Source organism: Gallinula chloropus (genome assembly GCF_964237585.1).
Source record: "Gallinula chloropus genome assembly, chromosome: 20".
Taxonomy (NCBI): Eukaryota; Metazoa; Chordata; class Aves; order Gruiformes; family Rallidae; genus Gallinula; species Gallinula chloropus.
Window position 1 is genome coordinate 2,461,641 of NC_140105.1, and position 19,873 is coordinate 2,481,513.

The following is a 19,873-nucleotide window of genomic DNA, read 5'->3' on the forward strand; positions in this document are numbered from 1 at the left end:
CTCTCAAGCATTGCTCTGGTTTTGACTTCCCCATCATTGTGCACTTCTGGATGCACAGGTTTTTTCCTCACAATGGTAAGAGGGGAGGAAAAAGTGATCTGTAAATTAGAATTGTAAGGGACTGACAAATCATTGCCTGAAGGCAGGCTACCAAAGCATGCTGAACAGGCCTTCTGAAAGGGACTATCAGAGCCACACATTGCTACACGTGATAACAGAGGGTCTGGACAGCATAGGCACGAAACACAGTCAGCAGCTGCCAAGGTCTCAAAATCTAACATTATACAGTTTCAAATATAAATTAAGGAAATCACTATTTAGAAAGTTCTTCAAGATCTGATTCTGGATGATAAGAGACACATGGCTGGGATCATGAAGACAGAAAGGAGCTCAAAGGGTGACAATGTCTTTCACTTGTCTTGAATGAACTAAAGCCTGCCTTTCCAATATTCACTGCTATTTACTGTTAGCTTTTCCATTCCAGTTCAGTGTCACATCATAAGAGGCAAGCATTGTTTCTTGGAAATCACCAAGAATCTAAACATGAATGAGGATACCCCCTAAGGTACAGGAGGTAAAGCAAGAGGTCACGGTACAATCAGCAGTCCTTGATTTCATGACTGCAATGAATACACTGAAATCCAACCTGCCTGTTGCTCTGTGACCAATCTAGAGGAAATACCAGGGAAGGAGCTGGTGGTGAGACTTGAGAAAGTGTCAGCTTTTTTCTCTTAATGTCTAGGCTCAGTCATTAATCAGGAAGAGTCAAGCTGGTCCCTAATTACAAGCTCTCCAATCACTTCCAAAAGGCAAGCAGCATGCAAAACTAGGTCAAAATAAACAAAACTTTGTATAGAAAAACCAGCATAAGCGTGGGGACAAAGATGAGGAAGGCTAATAATCAATTAGCATTGTGCACACCAGTAACAATAAATCAACTTTGTATGTGCTTCATCAATAAGCAAGAAAAAACATAGGCTTTGATACTCAGTGGGGAAGAGGGACTGCTGACAGATGAACCCATGAGGGCTCAACTGATAGTACTTTTCTTTCTGCTTTAGTCTTCACTAAAGAGGTCAGCAGGGAACAGATGGGCAACAACAATCTGAACGGGTGCTGAGCCCGCAGATGACGACAGGGATTGCAGATTTCACAGAGGGATTTCAGGGTACTCTTCCCTGCACAGGGAGGGTCTCTGCTCCAAGGTGGTAGCAGGGGTACCAAAAAGCTAATGACCAAGCTGCTCCCACCCCAGAACCTCTGCCACCAGCATGGCAATGCTGCATTCTAGCTGGTGAACATCAGTCTACATGGGAATCTCAAGATGAGTCGTGTTTCTGAAGTCCCCTGTCCCCAAATCCAGGTAAAAATAATGATCCAACTTCTGAGGAAAACTTCCATCAACTGGCAGGGGAGGGGAAAAAAAAAAAAGGGAGATGGAACTAAACATTTTGCTAGTGCTCCAAATAGGAAATCAGGCCAGCAGAAGTAAGAACAGCTTTAAAAGTCCCTAGAGAAATCAGATGTTTTTCCACTGGCTGTGCCTGAAGTAATTTACCATGAGAACAACTATGTCTAAGTCATTACAGATTACCTTAAAGAATCAGAGAAGGTGGATGGTACTCCACACCACCAGCCCACAGCAAGAACCATGCCTATAACTTGAAAGGGGAAGGGCTAAAAGCAGTAAGAGCTAACAACAATTTGTGGACAGGGGGGGGGAAAAAGTTCTCTCTTTTTTTTATGGTCCTTTTGGAAAGGACATAAGGGAACCAACAAGTAATTTGACTTTTTAAGCACCATGCAAAGTTCTGTTAATAAGAACGGTTGCTTTATTTTTTTTTTCCAAGAATAAAGTAGGGAACATAAGCTAAATGTTTTTATGGGTACTTTATTGTCATTTCAAGTAACCACAGCACTTCCCCTTCCAAGAAGCCAGAGAACCACTGGATTTTTGATGCCATACACCACATGTCCAGCAGCCAAACTTATTAACCACTCTGCTGCTGGAAAAATATGTTAACTTGCTAAATTTCTAGAATATGTCAAGTCACTGGGCTGCAAAACAATGAAGGGAGGACAATACTCAGAACAATCTGACAGCTTGAGATGTACAAAATAAGCAGAGCTCAATTCAGTGAGAAAGAGTGCAGGGATGTGTGGCAGGAATGGGCATCATATCCATATGGATACACACCAGTGTGGGGGGAGAAAACACCCATGTGTCACAGGGGTCTCAATCCAAATGGTCAGAAATCCAGCAGCTGCTGTCCTGTGACCAGTTTGGAACTACCTACAGTAACAGAGATACAGATCAACTACAGGAGTCCAGAAAACAGCAACAGCCCATCAAAAAAGCATGGGTGCATGGAAGAAGAGTTGGACTTGGATTAATTTAATCAAAAGAGATGGCAACCTCTTTATTCAGACAGGTGTTAGAGAAGAACAGAGTAAAATCTTTCTACTTTAGCTGTGGTAATTAGCACTGAGTTTAAATGGCAACAGAGGAGATTCGGATTAGGCACAACCTTCCACACATTTAAAAGAACAACATTAAGAGGCAGACCAAATCTTTACAAATATATATTTGGGGGAGAGAAGAGGAAAAATACCTAAGGAAAGGCTTATAGTCATTAGGAAGCAACACTGATACAGGGCCATTCCTGGACACAAAGGTAATTAGGCTGGACAAAGGAGGCCTCTACCCACTCCTTAGGTAAAATCCTACAATATCCTCTCAAGGGAATTAGTGGGGGAAAAGCCCTGAGCTACACCACTGCAGAGAAGGGAAGTTTATGGACGAGTTACATGTATGGGGTGATCACACAGCTTGCAACTAAACCCTGTAATTTCAAAGTATGGGTGCAAAATTTGTTCCTACAGGGAATAAGTGAAGCTTGATGAGTGGCTTGCTTTGACCTCAATTTATAATTTATTATTCCCATGCTTTGGGGTGTCTTTCTGTCAAGTTATGCCCCTGTCCTGCACTTGTCACTCCTTAATACATTATTTGCTTTGACAGGGGATTCCTCCCCTCCTCTGAAACATCTACTAACTGCTGACAACTGCAGGCCTGGTATTTTGGTGTTCCCAGGGTCTGAGCAACATACCTTGAAGAGGCATGCAACACTGGACTGATCTCCCAACGTGGACAGCAGTCCCATTTCTGAAGTCCCACAGAAACTCCAGTAAAATTCCTGCACCAAAACAGAGCACTAATACTTCCCTTGATGTTTCCTTTCACTGTGCAATGGTTTTGGCTCCAAGTCTTGTGTGGTTTTACTTATTTCATTTGTTACAGGGCATTGGCAGCTCTCTTCAGGTCTGTGCTGCCCTGTGCACACTTCTCCACTCCTGCCCATCACTGTGCAGGAGCAGAACACAGTTGTCATTGAAGACACCCAAGAACACTTCAGAATCAGTTGACAACAGGATATAAAAAGCACCACGTTCAATTAAAGTATCTTACTGAACTACTGGAAGATTTTAGGTTGCCCAAGAGACTAAATTAATAATCCTGATTTTACTGTAAAACAGAAATTCCATGACCAGAAGAAAGAGCAGCACCTGTGCTGCAGCCTTGATACAAGGTGTGTGTCTCCTGCAGCAGTACAGTGTTTCTAACCATTTGGTCCAGTCATTAAAGAGCAACAAATTAGCAGCAGGACCTTGAGGAGAGTGGTAACTATTTACCACAGGACCCAGATTCTTGCTCACCTAGTATCAACTTGTTGCGACCCCACTTTAACTACATGTTAAACAACCACTGACATAAATACTAACAAAAATCAAGCAAGACCAGAGAGTTACTAGCATTCCATTCAAGATTATATACAAGAAAAAAGGCAACAAAGCACACTGATCTGACCTTGTGGCCCCCTACTAGTTGATTACTAATCATGAGAAGTGGGGGAAGATCCCAAAGCAGCAGCCTTTATAAATTAAGGATGGGTATTAACTCTAAGTCAAGCATCAGGAGTTTGATGAGTCCATCCCTGAGCACTCCCCAAGCCTCAGGCATGTTTGCAAGTTTTTGTTCTTCATCTACTGACTTCCTTTTGTCTACTCTCTCCTGGATTGTTACCAGAGACAGACTGTGTACTAACAGGAGTACTAGAGTACTAAAGAGAATGTTTTGGGAGATGTATGTTACATCTCCATCACCAAGTAGGGCAGCCCAATAGGAGTGAAAGTAAAACAGCACATGCAGAGGACATGATAGCCACACTATCCCATTCCAGGTGACTTTATTACTTGAGACCAGCTCCCAGTTCACTCCCATGTACTTCACACTCACTTGCAGCAGGAAAGCATTAACTGTACCCTTGGAGCACACCATTCAGTGACTGTTGCTCCCCAAGACCACTCCATGTCATGAATCAAAGCACAGTAATTTACAACAACCAGAAGGTTTGCTTAAACATGGGACTCCTGATCCAAATTAACAGATGAGCCTATAGGATGTGAAGTTGCTGCCACACAGGCACACCACCTCTTATGTGAAGGTTTTGCCTTCCACAGGGCAGGCCTATCAACATATAAACAAGCTCCACTCTGGTGTGGCTTAAGTATCTGTGGTAGGGAAATGCAGGTATGGGCTAGAGCACTGCACACAAACCTCACCCCTATACACGTTTCAGGCACAAAGCATACCAGGATTTACTCCCTCAACCCTCTAGTAAGTAAACAAATAACCCCAAACCACAGAGACCCAAACCAAATAAACAAATAAAGACACCCAAGAAGGCTTTTATCATATTCACCAGTCAAAGCAGAAACATGGTATAGACATCTATCCTCCCCAGCAAACATGGACCAACTCCTCTCTTGGAAAACTAAGGGACAGCCTGTGCACAGTGCAGATAACTGGATTTACTTTCACAGCACCATCTCCCTCCTAGGCAGTTGAGGTAGCATCTGGCCCTGAGCTCTTCCCCAGTCTTCCTGGGACTTAATACACAAAGGAAAACAGCTTTGGAATCTAGGAGCTTAGCAAGAGCACTGCATGTTTGTCTCTCTCCAGATACTATGTTTGCTATTTTTGTTTCTGTAAATACTCAGAAGAGCCCTGTGCCAACACAAGCAAAGTCCCACACAGACAAATTCTTCAACTCAATATTATTGATTAGCTGACCTAGAAGCAGCCAAGGGAAGAGTTACTGGCTCAAATTGTTTAGGTGGACCAGAATGTGTCAGAGGGCATTCTTCCTGGGGCAGCTGCACAGGGATACTGTGAAGCAGAAGGCTAGGAAATAGGAACAGGAGCAACAGCTCTGCAGGGTGCTTTGCCCACACCACAGCCTCTCAAGAGAGCTGACCACAGGGATTGAGGCTGGAGGAGCCCATCAGCACCTCACCTGTCCAGCAATGAGGGTGTCAGGAGGGACATCACATGCTGCAGGACTGGCAGGCAGGCACACTGCTCCTGTGTAGCACATCTTCACACCACCAAGCACGCACAAAGAAATCTTTATGTTTGTTTATAAGAAATGAAGAGCAAGTTTGCATAACTAAAATGCTGTAACATTTTGCCTCCAAGGATTTAACACAGCCCTGGCCCTCCTTTTCCCCTTCCATCACAGTCACATGCCAGGACTCTGCTGTTCCTGAGCCCTGTTATCACTGTTACCAGGAGGTGAAAGCATATTTAACTCACTTAGCGAGGGAGCTGAAGACCAGGCTGGTACTCTCACACAGGTCAGGCTAGATGACACAACCTACAGCATCAGAAAGGAGGCAGCAGAATTGATGCTGAAATCATCTGTGTTTATACCACTGCTCTTCTGCTTATTCTAGCATTCTAGTTTATTCTGTGGTGCCAGCCAGCATATGCTCAACTACAGACACCCAGCTTACAGCAGCCACAGCCCCCGCATCCATTGCCACACTGACGAGCGGTTCCAGCCTGATGAAAAAGGCCCAGGAAGGTGAGGTCTGCAAGAAATACTTCTCCTTTAGGCCAAGTTTCTGCCACAGGCACGGCAGAAAAACGCATATTCACTTCCCTCACTGTGCCAGGCGAGTCTAAGAATAACACCAACACATACCAGCAACACAGTGAGCAGCACCAGACATGTTACCAGACACGGACGTCACAGCTTCAAAATACAGACCTGCCTGAGATGACCTCCTGAGGTCCCTTCCAGCATGAGCTTTTCTATGGTGTTAAAATGGTTTCACAGACATGTGGCAGAGGCCTGCAGAAGCCAGCTGATAGGAAGACACCATACTATACAGGGAACAGGCCTCTGCCATCTCACTACTGAGATCTCCAGGTGTCCCCTCAAAGCACAGGCAGTGGGGTGTGCAGGACATTGCTGCTGCTGTCCCGGCTCCGAGTGGCTCGCAGAGACAGATCGGGACAGTGGCCTCACAGGGAAGCACTATGACAAGAGCTAGAATTAGAGGAAAGGGGGAAAAAAGGTGCTATTCCTCCTGCTGTGGAGCTCAGAACAGCACTGCACAGCACAAGCGCAGCCAACATCAGCAGCAACAGTCAGGGGATACATAGTAAAAGAGGGTGAATGGCATGAGGTGTTTTGAGGTGCTCCGAGGGCAGGGTATCCTGGGTATAAGTACAGGATGCTCTCCATCCTGCACACATGCTGCCCTGGAGAGCTGAAGTTCCCCTGCACAGGAATGTGCCACCTCATTCTATTTGCTCCCAGATACAGACTGAATACCCAGCTCCTGACGTAACAAGGCAAGATAAGACAAAAAAGGGAAAAGAGCTGATAATACAACTCCCTGCTGTAGAAACCAGAAGATAAATAAATTTAAAGTGAATATGAAGGTGGAGACTGATATTTTTGTAAAACGTCTATTCTTTTAGAGGATTTCAGAATGTACAAACCTGTAATTTCCTCCTGCATTTTTAAATTTGCTGGGTGAGCTCATTGAGCATTCAAGTTGTTGTCTTCAAGTTTTCCAAATACCATTCTATTTAAAGGCACTGTGAATAGGGAATTCAATTTATCAAATGAATGAAAGAAGAATTCTTAGCAGGAACCCTGGTGAGCTAATCAAGAGTCACAATAAAATGTCAGGGGTCCTGCAATTCTCTGCAGGAGGTTAACACCAAATTTGATCCGAGTCAAGGAAGACAAAAACATACTGTAGACTAATAAACTGTACTAAAAGTTATGCACTGCAAATGTGAAAGTTTAAACACAAATGTTTTGTGCACTTTATACATCTTCAGCTGCAATGTTGTTTTGGAAATTAATAAAGCAATGTAACTCAAGTGAGATAAGAAGCCCTTGCACTACTCTGTGTCTGTATTTAGGCTGGGTACTGAATCCACAAAATCCAGAAAAAGACTTCTTCTGTGGTGCAAAAATAAGGAAGCTGTAAGGTTCAAGCTAGTACCTTTCCCACCAGCAATCTACCAGAGTTTAAAAGATCAACTGTGCATTGCTGAAAAGGTAATTCTTATTTCCATTAAGTTAATCAAGTTTCAAAGTTCTCTGTTCCCCCACTTCACTTTCCATAGTAAAAGCATCTGGCCATCAGTTCCTGCCAATAATAAACTGGAATATCAGAGCCACCATCAGAATGGGCCACCATCCGTTTTTCAACTTAGCAAAGGAATGGTGTCTCCACAGGGGAGGAGGAGAGACAGGGTGGGGGGAGAGATGGGGAAAGGAAATAGCCATGAATGATCTTCCGGGACAGGAAAACCAATTGCAGTAAATACCACTTTGGAAATCAATTTATGGACAATTACAATCTTAGTAATAACTATTTTATGCCTTCAGTCAGTCCATGAAATGCCCACGGGAGCAAATATTCTCAGAAATCTATCCAAAACGTCTCCAAGTACATTATCTGATCAGCAGATGCAGACAGAATTCCAGAAAGATCAGCTCTTGCTTGTCTGGATGCTGACAGGGGGACAGGAGACAGAGTGGGGGTGGGAAACCACAATTTCAATGCAGCTGAACTATCAAGAGTGTTACAATATCATCCAGATAAAACAGACTGTATCTTATCAGCCTGGGTTATTTGCTTCAAAAGCATGGGATTTTGTTGTGTCACTGCAATGTTTCACCTAGAAACTCGTGAAGAATGTTTCACTGTCACAAATGCAGGAAGAAAAATTAAAGTTGAGGGTGTTCAAGGAAACAGTTACATAAACACAGGTCCAGTAACACCACTTTGTGCAGTCACACACAAGCGTGGGAGCACGGCATGAAGGCTGACATCACTAGACAACGTACTGTCAGTCCTCAGGCTTAACTCGGATAGTGCTGTTCGAAAGGGAAGGGCTTCTCAAAGTTTGATTAGAAGAATGCAAATAGTACAAATCACATTCACCAGGCTCCAGTAAGTCCCAGATAATAACATCTTTCACCTGAAACAGTGCTATTTATACAGAGATTCTCCTCCTCAATAGAAGCAATTCTACTACTGACAGACCAAATTTAGCTCCACACCTGGATCAGACAGCTATATTTTATGATGATCACACTAGAAAATATTGAACAGCATTTAGACTGTTACCAGCAGGCTCTTATCCTTACTTATCACATGATGCTGCATTTTCCATATTAATTTAATTTCTAAAGGCTTAAAAAATAAACCTGTATCTCTGTACCTTTTACACTGGCCAATGTTACACACAGAGAAACCAAATTATTTTCATAAGCAGAGAACCAAAGAGGTAGTTACAATCAGGTGTGATCAGCACACCTATGCCAACAGCTTTTAACCAAGAGCAATTGTTTGCAGCATCACAAGAGTGAGGTGCATTTACAGCTATGACATCATAAAGACACAAGAATGATTAGATTTGCAGAGATGTAACATCTTTCATTACATAGCCAGTGAGTAACAGACAAACTTCCCAGTGGAGCATCCCTTTCAGAGCTGAAAACATGGTGGGGGGGAAATAAATCAGACAACACTGGAAGCAGTTCTGCTGTTATGTAAGCTTGTGTAATTGATTAAAAACATTGAGAGAAGAGGAAAATTGAGACCTACAGATAGAAAGATGATGTCAGGTAATGAGAAACCGTCTCCAGACTGGCTTTGGAAATACACTCTGCAGAGTCTTCCTTGACTTACACACGGTGCTAGTGGGGTTTTTAACTTCACATTTCATACAACACATGATCTTCAAGGCATAAACAAACATCAAGTTCAAGCAAAAGGTTTTCCAAGGACTGCCAAAGCCCACCTTCCATGGACTTCTATTAATGAGCTTGTAAGAAAATCCAGTCAAATGGCAGTCAGCACATTATGGGTCTGTACTGCTGGTTGGTTGTTTTGGGGAGGTTTTGTCACATTCTTACTGAACCGCTGCTTTTCTCTAGAATGGCTTGAATTAAAGCAGTGGGCTGAGGCTCTTTTGTTTACCAGGAACCAGCCACTGTTTGAAAACAAGCATCTCCATTGTCAGCATCAGTGATGTTAGCATCAGCCCCGAAAACATTCAGGAATTCTGAATAACTAAGAGACCTGAGAGCCTGAGACTACAGTATGACTGAAAAGCAGGCTGACACAAGAGAGATATCTGGCTGAGCTTAAAATAGACTTGGCAGGAGTCAGTTTGAACTAACAATCGATATGTGTACATACTGACCACCCAGAATGGTATCCAAGCCACTGTGAGTACTCTGTATCCCTCAAACAAAACAAAAAGGTCTTCCTCTTCTCTTGGGGAAGTCCTGACAATCCAGCACAAGAGAGGAAACTGTAAACTTCAAGCAGACAGAACCAGGAAGGTGAAAAAAGGAATAGGAAGGAAAACAGCACTTCTTAAAAAAACCACAGACATGCCACTCTAGGAGATTGTTCTTGAGCAAGTAACAAAGGCACAACCCACTATCCCTTCAGAAAGTCATCACAGGAAAACACACAGACCCCAGGAGGCAGCAGCCAGGGGGAAAGAAACAGAGACTGATCTGCCTCAAGAAAACACCCATAGCCAGACACTAACACTGCATTGCCCAGAGTAGCTCGTTTCCTTGCAGTGGAAGGGAGGTGGGTGTTATCTTTTCCTCCTAAACGAGCCTATAGCTGGTAGTTGTATGATAACTATTTTGAGACCTATAAACATATTTTTCTCTGGGGCTTAATTACCACTAAGGATGCCAATCAATTTGACAAGTCAAATTTTCTCTTAACCCTCCTCCCCCCCCAAACCCCACCCTCCCATTCCCTAGCAATTCAGAGCTCACTGTTAAAGAAGCCCAAACAGCCAAGGGATAAATACTGGCTATTTTTAATACAAAGCAAAAAGCAATTGTTGACATGTCTCATAGGTAAGCTTCTAAAACACAGAATTTCCTGATTGAAATCTAAGTAAACGTGGATCTGATTTGCAATTTTTTAAATGGATGTACATTTCAAAACCTAGAAAAAGCAAGCTGCAGAGAGCTGTTTATTACAAATGACTTCCACCTCCACAGCCCTCAAAGGCAAACTATAAAGCTGTGTGCAAAGCTAGACAATCTGGGCATCCAGCCATAAAACCTCACTGCTGCAGCACAGATAACTGTTCTCACTCTCAAGCCATCCTTGGCTGGAAACCCACAGGGAAGAGCTCCAGAAAGCAGACCTCACTACTGTCAAAGCTTCTGATATTTTATGAGCTTGAATTACAACTACATATAAGACCTCAACAACGAAGAAATTACAGTGCTGATTCACACCCAGGGTTAAGACCAAAACTCACTCAGATTTTGCTGCTTGGCACCCTGATCCATGCAACTTAAGTACTGCTTGTTATTTTAAAGAGGTCTTCAGTGAAAAAAGCCTTTTTATTGGGATGAAGAGAGATGGTACATCTTCTAAAAAGACAAAGCAATCAGATGCATCTTTTAAAGCACTGATGCATGCGCTGCCAGTGATACAATCTTAGAGCACTGCCACTATTCTGTGCAAGAAGGGGAGTTTATTATGATCATCAAATTCAGACAGTTTTATCTTGTGTGGGAGACTTTAAAACACATTAGTGACAAGGTAGGAAGCTGCACAAATAAAGTTTCAGAAAACACAGTTATAACTGTGCATGGGGATCCACAGTGAAGTTAATCATGATTAAGTAATGATAAAATAAGTGTAAGTACATCTACATCTGGTAACCATGATGTAAAACTAAGCCGTGCTATTGGTAGACGTTTTCATAAATAGCCCAGATTCCTAAAGGAAGATCAAGTAATACTTTGATTCCTCTGCTTTCATACATTAAGCATAACCATCTTTCATTTTCCCACTACCATTTACCAGTGAAGAGACTGTGCAGAGCACATAGATCATTTAGTAATGCAATTTACTGTCACTTCTGGATCATCTCCCCATTCAATAAAGTATACTTCTCTTCTAAATACTATTTCCCCTAGCTGATATCTTCATAATACAGCTGAAAACCTCAAGCCATTATCACTAGAAGGCATCAGCTGATCCTAAATTGGCTAGACTGCAGCGTCACAGGCATTTAAGAGGTTTCCTTATCATTCATCTTTAATACTAAGGGATTGACAGGCTCCTACCTGCAGCTTCTGGGCCAAAGGGAAACCTTCTAATGGTATTACCGTTATCTTGTAATCTGAATTTTAAACAATTAAAACAATAGCACTTTTGTGTTGCACATCTCTATTGTAACCAAAGATGATAAATTTTTCATCAGTTCTCATGTTCAGAGGGGTACACAAAGCAGTGATTTTTCAAGAGGAAGCAACGTGCATTCCACATTCCAGCTGCTACACCCTCAGAGAGAAGCCCAGCAACACACACCGAGATGCAAGTCATCCACAGAGAGGGTTCCGTTCACCCAGGAAAGGTTTGGATTCCGTTCACCCAGGAAAGGTTTGGATTCCGTTCACCCAGGAAAGGTTTGCCCCTTTCATTTCGCGGTTCTCCCAGTCAATACTATCCAGCAATTCTTTCCAAATGAAAGCCTCTTTTTACTAAAGCAAAGGATGGCTCCACCCCTGACCTCCTCCTTCAGCTTGTTTTGGAAAGGGGCCAGATGACAGCATTTGGAAAAGCGCATGTTTATCTCCGCAAGGCCAGCTGCTAAGTTAACATATTACCCACTCACACACACACACACACCAGCCCTGGTTAAGTCTTAACAGCTAAAACTGAAAGTAAACGTTGCTATTGGGCTTTTAATAACAACAGGCAAGAGAAAAGGTGTCTACATCCCACAGAGTATCTGAAGGGATTGTAAACGGGTAGGTCATACTGAGTTAGCAGCAGGCAGTAAATCCCTTTCTTGAATAAAATGTCCTGGCCTTTCTGAATGAAGTGACTGAAAAACAAAACAAAACATAGGGAGGGTCTATTTCTAGACTAGCTTAAGGCTGTGCTTTCTACAACATTCAGCAACAGTTTGCTTCAAGGCACAAGAGATGATATTGCAACCCCTGCTTAACAAACCCTTCAACTTGACCTGTTTTGTTGCTGCTCCAGCTCACAAGATACAGACCATGGGAGCTGTGAGAACTTCCAGCAAAGAGCACTCAGGTTAAAAAGGACTCTTAGGTCCAATTCTGGTTTTTCTCATAGAAAAATAGGATGAAATTGCCTTAATAAACCTTTAAAAGTTCCATCAAATGAAAAAGAATACAATAACCTTCCTTCCCTTAAACATCAGCAAAAGACCACAAAAAGTCATCAAAAGCATGACCTGTTATTTTAATGAGGCAAACCCTGGAAAATAAATTAAGCCAGAGGTGGATTTTTCATCCATGCCAGCAAGCTCCAGTTGGCTTACAGCAGAAGAGTTAAACCCCATCCCAGGCACAGGTGAGCTGAGGAGGATTTTGATGGACACAAAGATGCCAGGTCAAGAGGGTGAACCTTAAGCAGACCAAACGCAAACCAAGACCCAAGGGCAGTATTATCCCAGAGTAAATTCCACCAGGCTTTGTCCCAGCACAGCAACCTGGCAGGCCGAGGCTCCCCACAAGTCCCTTTCCCAAGTGGGACTGCTGCCCTGCATCAGTGACAGCCTCATTACCAAGTGATCCACGTTCAGCACCGGCTCTCACAGCACAGCAACTAACCGCATGTAACACGCTACACCCCAGCCAGCTTCTAGTCTGATGCATACCGACACTTAAATCTGTCAATATGCAAATCCACACACACACAGAGCAGAAACACTAATAAACCCTGAGTAGCTCATCCTGCAGTCCAGACAAGCTCTGAATGTTAACCTTCCCTTTCTTACTAGAAACAACATGTTTAGTCAATAGGCAGCAGTGCAGAATGTAGCCTGCAACACAGGCATCCCTCGTATCATCCCTTATATCATGCCCTCTTGCCCTGAAGCAAGCCCTGCTCCCAGGCTCCAGCAGCTTCCCTGATGGCAGCACCTCTTTGCCAAGGGCTGAGCAGAGATCTTTCTCATTTCACAAGCTACATGCCAGTCAGATAACTTGAAATCACAAAAGATAAGTTCGCCTTTGAAGATAAGGACAAAGCTACGCAAGGCATTATTACACTGGGACTAGCCAAACAGTCGTGTCCACTAAAAAGAAGTTCCCATTAATCTGATTTACTACAGCTTTCTCCAGGCTCAGGAGCAGCAAGGTTACCCAAAATCCACGCGCAGCACAACCTCTGTAATCTCACCCCCAAAAAGCATCAGTACTCCTACACTGAACTACACCGATTTATAAAGAACAAGCCTCCCACAGACCAAAGCCGCCTTCTTCTCACTGCCTGCACACAAGCCTGACATCGCTGCTTTAACACGAGGGGAATAATGCCAGAAGCCGGAGGAGCAGCAGGTCCAGGGGCAGGTTCCTCAGCACACCATTCCCAGTTCCTAGCTAACACTCGGAAGCAGCCAGGCACATAGGAGGGCTTTTTAAATTTGAGGAACCGCAATTATGGGGGAAAAAAAAAAACCCCTACGTGATTTGCTAAGCGCAGGTTGCACCCGCTGCCAAGTCACCTCCTCCTTCATGGCACAACATCGGGGGGACGCAGCGGGAATCCGCGTCTCCATTCCCACTACTTTTCTTGAAACGGGAAGAAAGTGACACCCGACAGGAGCTGCGTTTCCATTCTCGCTCGGGGCTGAGCCTTGAAAACCCACCCGGGGTATATGTGGCTTTAAGGCCGTGACTTCCCGCCCAGGAGCAGCGCGGATGCTCCTCCACACTCGCATTGTCCTCGGGTCCACGCAGCACCCCGACATCCACCCGGGTGTGGAGCTCAGCATCACCGAGCAGCCCCTTATAACCGCGGGATTTATCCCATTTCATTAGCAAATTTCGGTATATAAATTAGCGTAAAACGGCCTGATCTACACACACGCATACGGGAGAAAAAAATAGGCAACCCCCCCCCGGGTATGACGTAGCGAAGATTATTTCTAAATTTAACCTGGCTCCTGTATGAATTGGACAAGTATCTCCCCACAGATACACTCCAGTTTTAGCAGAAAATAAAGCAGCCACAAAGTCTGACTAGCAGTATTATATTTAATGGAAAGACTGGGGCGGGGGGGGGAGGAACCACAATTGAGTTCAATAAATCCCGTAATTGGAACTTCAACTAATTACATATTAAGAAGATTAACCTTTGACACAAGCTTGCGATACAAACAAAGAAGATTCAAACAATTAATAAACTTCCAGCGTTTGCAGGTTTCTCAGTTTAACAACCAAACATTCTTCCCCCCCCCACCGGTTTTCTTCCCCTTCAGCGCCGCAGATAAAAAGCATCAACTCCCCTCAACATCCCACCGGACACTGCAGGTTTAGAGGAAGAGCTCTGGATAGTCAAAGGGAAATTAGAGTTCCCCATAATCTCATTAAGTGGAGAGAAGGGGGGGAGGGTTAAAAACCCCCCCCAACTCACGGATCTAGAGATCTTAACTTTTAAAAGCAAGCAGCCACCAAGGACAAAGATCTGCTCCCCCCAGCAGAGCAGCAGTGCTGACCATACCCCCCACCACCACCACCACCGCTCCTTTCCCAGCCCTTGGGATCATTTCCAACAACTCTGCGGTCATTTCTCACACGTCTGAGTTCTAAAGCAAGGGCAACACACGGCCATGTCTGCACCAGAAGCCTTGCTGGATGGCTAAACGGCACAGCACACCCCCAGCCCCGCGCTTGGGCTGGCTGTTCAAGCTCACAACAGCTATGAGAGGTGGGAAAGGCACATAGAAAAACAATGGTAGAATTGCAGCGGGTATAAAAAGGTATTTCCCCAAGTTGCTTGAAGCAAATATCTATATACACACATATACCTGATAATAACAGGCGGATCTGCAAGTGTTTTAGGGTGCTACTTGCTTCACTGAATAATAAATAGTAAATATATATATATATTAAAATCTGGTTTAGCCTTGTGAGAAAGGGAGGTATGCACTGGCTTAGCTTCTTCCACTGCTGACTTCGACCATGCCCACCTTAAGAGAGGCTATCACTCCTTCTTACCTTTTAGTCTTTTCTTTATGGGGCTCTTTGGCAGCTTTCGATTCAGTCTTGCTGTAAGGAAACAAGTGAGTATTTTGTCTAACGTGTAGGGGTCTTTCTGACGTGTTCCTTTCTTATTTTAACGCTTCTTTTTAGTTGGTTTGTTGTTTGTTTTTTTTTTTTTTGTAAGTGTACCCGTAATTTCACGAATCTGAATACGAAAAAAATCTCACACGGCCAAAAAAATTTAAGTTTGTGTTGGTTTTTTTTTGTGTGTGTGGTGTTGTCGTTTACCCCCCTTCCAAAAAAATAAAAGTCTGCCACACAGAAGGGGGAAAAAAAAAAAAAAAGACCCAAAACAACAGAACAGATCAACAGGAAAACACTATCCGAGTAGAAAAGCAAAGAGCTTCAGTGTTATCCAGCCCAGAGGTGAAGTGCAGCAAAGGCAGGTCCAATTCCAAAACAAGCTTTTCTGATTTCCAGTGAAGAAAAATAAAAACCAAAACCCAACAAAACAAAAAAAAAAGGAAAAACCCAAAAGGAGACCAAGAAACCGAGACAAAATACACCTTAAGGTCCTCCGCTAAATTTCTGCACGAGTGTGTCTTAAATACAAGTTTGCTTTTACGTGTTGCAGCAAAACCCACGAAAGCCAGGATTTGGAGTTGATCGGGATGAGTTCTCGTCTGTGTGTCTTGACGGGTTCTCAGTCCACATGGAGGAGCATCTGAGGGGGGTTTAAAAAGTGCAAATTAAAAAGAGAAACCGGGATCCAGGAAACAGTTTGTAAGGTGGATCCCCCCTCCTCTTCAAAAATAATAATAAAAAAAAAACAAAAACCCAACAAAAAAAATATTAAACCAAAAATAAAACACCCCCCCCCCCCCAAAAAAAACCAACCACGGAGCCACGGGGGGGATCCGGAGTCTCACATGAGGCTCCGGGCAGGAGGAGGATCCCGCCGAGTCTCTCGCTCCAGGGAGATCCGAGTTAGGGGCGGAGGATCCGCGGCGCTCTCTCGGGGGAGGAGGAGGAGGAGGATCCGCGTCTCTGGCAAAGGACCCCGGCAGAGCGATCCAGCAGCCTCTCCGGCGGGAGGAGGATCCAGCAGCCTCTCTCGCAGGAAGGAGCGAGCGCGGGGAGGGGATCCGAGTAGGAGGATCCAGCAAAGTCTTTCACGGAGGGAGGGGGGGGGGGGAGACGCGCCGGGGGGGAGTGGGGAAACCCAGCAGTCTGTCTGCCTCGTTGGCGGAGGGGATCCGGGGGCAGAAGAGATCCCGCCGCGGGCTCTCTCCGGCGCCTCCGGAGGGAGCCGGGGGGGAAGGGAAAGGAAGGGAAGGGAAGGGGGGGGGGGCGGCGGGAGGCTGCGGCAGCGGAGCCCCTCGCCGGGGGGGAGGTGCAAGGACCCGGGCTCCCGTGCCCCCGGGGGCAGGCGGGGAGCGGGGGAGGCCGGGGGGGGCCGAGGCGGCAGCGTCTCCCCAGGGGGCCGCAGCAGCGCCTCGGGCAGAGTCAGTCAGTCAGTCAGTCAGCCGGGCTTGCTGGCGGAGGCTGGGGAGAAGGGGGGGGGGGGGGGCCCGCAGCGCCTCTCTCTCTCTCTCTCTCTCCGTTTCTCCCGGTCGCTCTCGCCTCGTCCGCTCGCAGGCAGGCGGTGCCAGGCTCAGTGCTGCCGGGCCGGTCCCCCGCTCCTCCGCGTCGCCGTTGCCGCCGCCGCTGCCGCCACCGCCACGGACGCTGCTGCCGCCGCCGCCGCCGTCCTCAGGAGCAGAGCTGCTGCCACCGCGGCCATTTTGTTGCTAACTGACAAGAGCCCCGCCAGGCAGCGCGAGACCGCGGGGAGGCTCCGCCGCGCGCTCCCCCCACCCTCCCCTCCCCGCGCTGACCTCAAACAGGAAGTCTGCCCCCCCACCCCACAAACACACACCCCCCCCACCCCACTCCGCCTCCTCCTCCCTCTCCTCCGCCCCCTCCCCTCCGGCCCGCGCGCGGCCACGTGACAGGGGGAGCCCCCGCCACATGCAAATGAGCGCGGCGGCCGGAGCCAAAGAGCGGCGAGGCCGCGCGCTGGAGGCCACGCCCCCCCCCTCCAGCTCCGCGGCGGCGCGCGCTCGGCCCGCGCTAGGGGAGGGGAGGGGGGAAGGCGGGAACGGGGCGGGCAGGACGGGCGCTGCCCCCCCCTCCCCGCAAACGGGGTCACACACACCCCGCACCCCCCTGTGCGAACAGGGCTCGGTACAGTCACACGCACCCCCGCCCGCAAACAGGGCTCGGTGCGAAACAAACACCCCGGGAGCCGCTCTGCGGGGCTGCGGGAGCGGCTGAGGCGGGGCGGGGGGGAGGCTGAGGCACGCGGGCCTGCTGCACCCCGAGCTGCTCCGGGCCCCCGGCCTGCCCCCACCTCCACGTACCCCAGCAGGGACAGCCACGCAAGCGCCTCGCTGAGTAGCTACACCCATGCGTATGTCTACACGTACCTAGAGCTACACCCACACGCCGGGGGTAGGCTATAGGTGTCTAATAGGGCTCAGCCCTCCGGGCCCAAAGCGCTGGAAGCACCCCACGCCAGGCTGGTGTGGCCCTCCGAGGGGATGCCCGGCCTCTCCAAGGTGCCTCCAACAAAATACCAGCGTTTTAAATGAATCTGCGGCTCATCAAACCATTGCATGCCTAGGAAAGCCTGGCTGACACCCCCTCTCCCCCCCCCAGTAACCACGTCAGCCGGTTGCAGGTTTGAGGACGAAGTCAGGATCTGTGCTCAGAGTGCCATGGGAAGAGTGGAACACAAAACTCAGCCCTTTCTGCCAAAATTTGCCGTGTCTAGGATGTTGGGCACGTCCTCTCCCACCCTCTCCCCTCTCCCGTGCTGCCTTGTGCTTGGGGAAGGGAAGGAGACCCTTGGTTAGCACAGGCCGTGCGCTGCACTCGTACCCCCACGGGCACTTAATATTACAAGTGGGATGATGCACAGAGCAGGGATAATGCACACAGCAGGGGGAAACTTAAGAGAAGCCCTGTCCCAGTCAGATCCCCAGCCAGAGGGGCGATGCCATGCTGCGAAGCCACGATGCCATGGCTCCAGAGCCACCCTGCCATGGCTCCAGAGCCACCCTGCCAGCTCCCCGGGCAGGCACTGGGACCCCCGGTCCCTTGGCCACTGGAGGGAGCCCATATTGTGCCAGAACGCCACAGGAATACTGCACGGCAGGCAAAAAAAGTCATGAAATATGAAATACGGGATCGCTGTAGCCAGAACAAAGTGTCTTCTCCAGGTCAGACCGGGATCTCTGTATACGCAAAAAAAATGAATCAGGTTTAAACTTCCCATTGTGCTTCATCAGTGCAAAGACGAGGGAGGAATTATTAACAACAAGGAGTTATACTTTTTGTTTCACCCCCCACGTTGTGAATGTCAGGCTTAACACCTCTCATCGGGCATGGAGTGCAATGGAGGCAGAGCCGGGCTGGAGTGAGAGTGCCCTTGTCCAAGCCCAGAGGCTGCACCGGTGCCTCTGCAGGAGCCAGGGCAGCAGCTCCCTGCTTGCTCTTACTTAAATGTAGGTCAGCACCTATAGACTCCTTCCCACAGACCGCCCCAGCGCAGCAGGAGGTTGCCACACAGCTTCTTTTGCAAGAGATTTTCGCTCTTCTTGATAAACCAACAACCCCGAAGCAGCACAACAGCTAAAGCCACGGTCGCCCTTTCCACCTGCGTATGGGAGAAGCATCCTCATCCTCGCCCTGTACCTCCAGGAGGCTGCTCCTCACCAGGAACTCTGCTCAGCAAGTCGCCCAGAGACACGTTCCTGGTCAGACGGGGCCCTAAGTGATGTGTTGTGAACGTGCAAATATTTGTAATTCAAACCAGGCTTTTAGCACACAAATATTTCCCAGCGTGGCTGGCTCTGCAGAGTGATGCCAAGTTGCTGGAGACCCTGAAATGTCAGAATGGAATAAAACCGAAAGTGATTTGTGTACTAATATGTTTTCTTGGCCCTGGCAAAATTACCATGAGAAGCATGATGTAACCAACCTCAGCCGCACAGACACAGAGAGCTCGTTGTGTTTGATACCCACACTCTGAAGTACTATCTGCAGCGGGTAAAAACACACTCTAGTAAACCATTCTCTTCTTACCTGAGCTCTTTTACTATTAAATACAGAGTTTTATCCCATGCAAATCTGATTTCTTCTTCCCTGCATCCGTCCCCTCTGGGGTTTTGCCCTCCCTGCTCCCTGGGAGAGATGCTGGCTGCTTTTACACCCCCAGTGCTGTGGGCTGAAGCTTTGCAGGCTGGTGACTGCTGGCACCGCGGGTGGTACATCCATCCCCTCATAACCCCCTTGTCCTGAGCTGAGCCACTGTCACAGCACTCCAGCAAGGCACAGACTCCTCTCTGAGCTTTGTTTTCCAGAGCTGCTCCAGCATGGGAGCCATCGCTTTGGGCGTCCGCTGCCGCCTTTGAACTCTCTCCTTCCCCCCAGCACTC

The 19,873-nt window shown here is 47.1% G+C and overlaps 1 protein-coding gene across 1 annotated transcript in view; it reads right to left on the minus strand.

Annotated features, from left to right (window-relative positions):
* TNRC6C (trinucleotide repeat containing adaptor 6C) overlaps positions 1-15,509 on the minus strand; it is a 97,246-nt gene extending 81,737 nt beyond the window's left edge. Inside the window, exon 1 of the mRNA XM_084273534.1 lies at positions 15,408-15,509. The gene's annotated coding sequence lies outside the window, so the exon portion shown is untranslated. The remainder of the gene's footprint in view (positions 1-15,407) is intronic.
* Between the last annotated feature and the right edge of the window lie 4,364 nt (positions 15,510-19,873).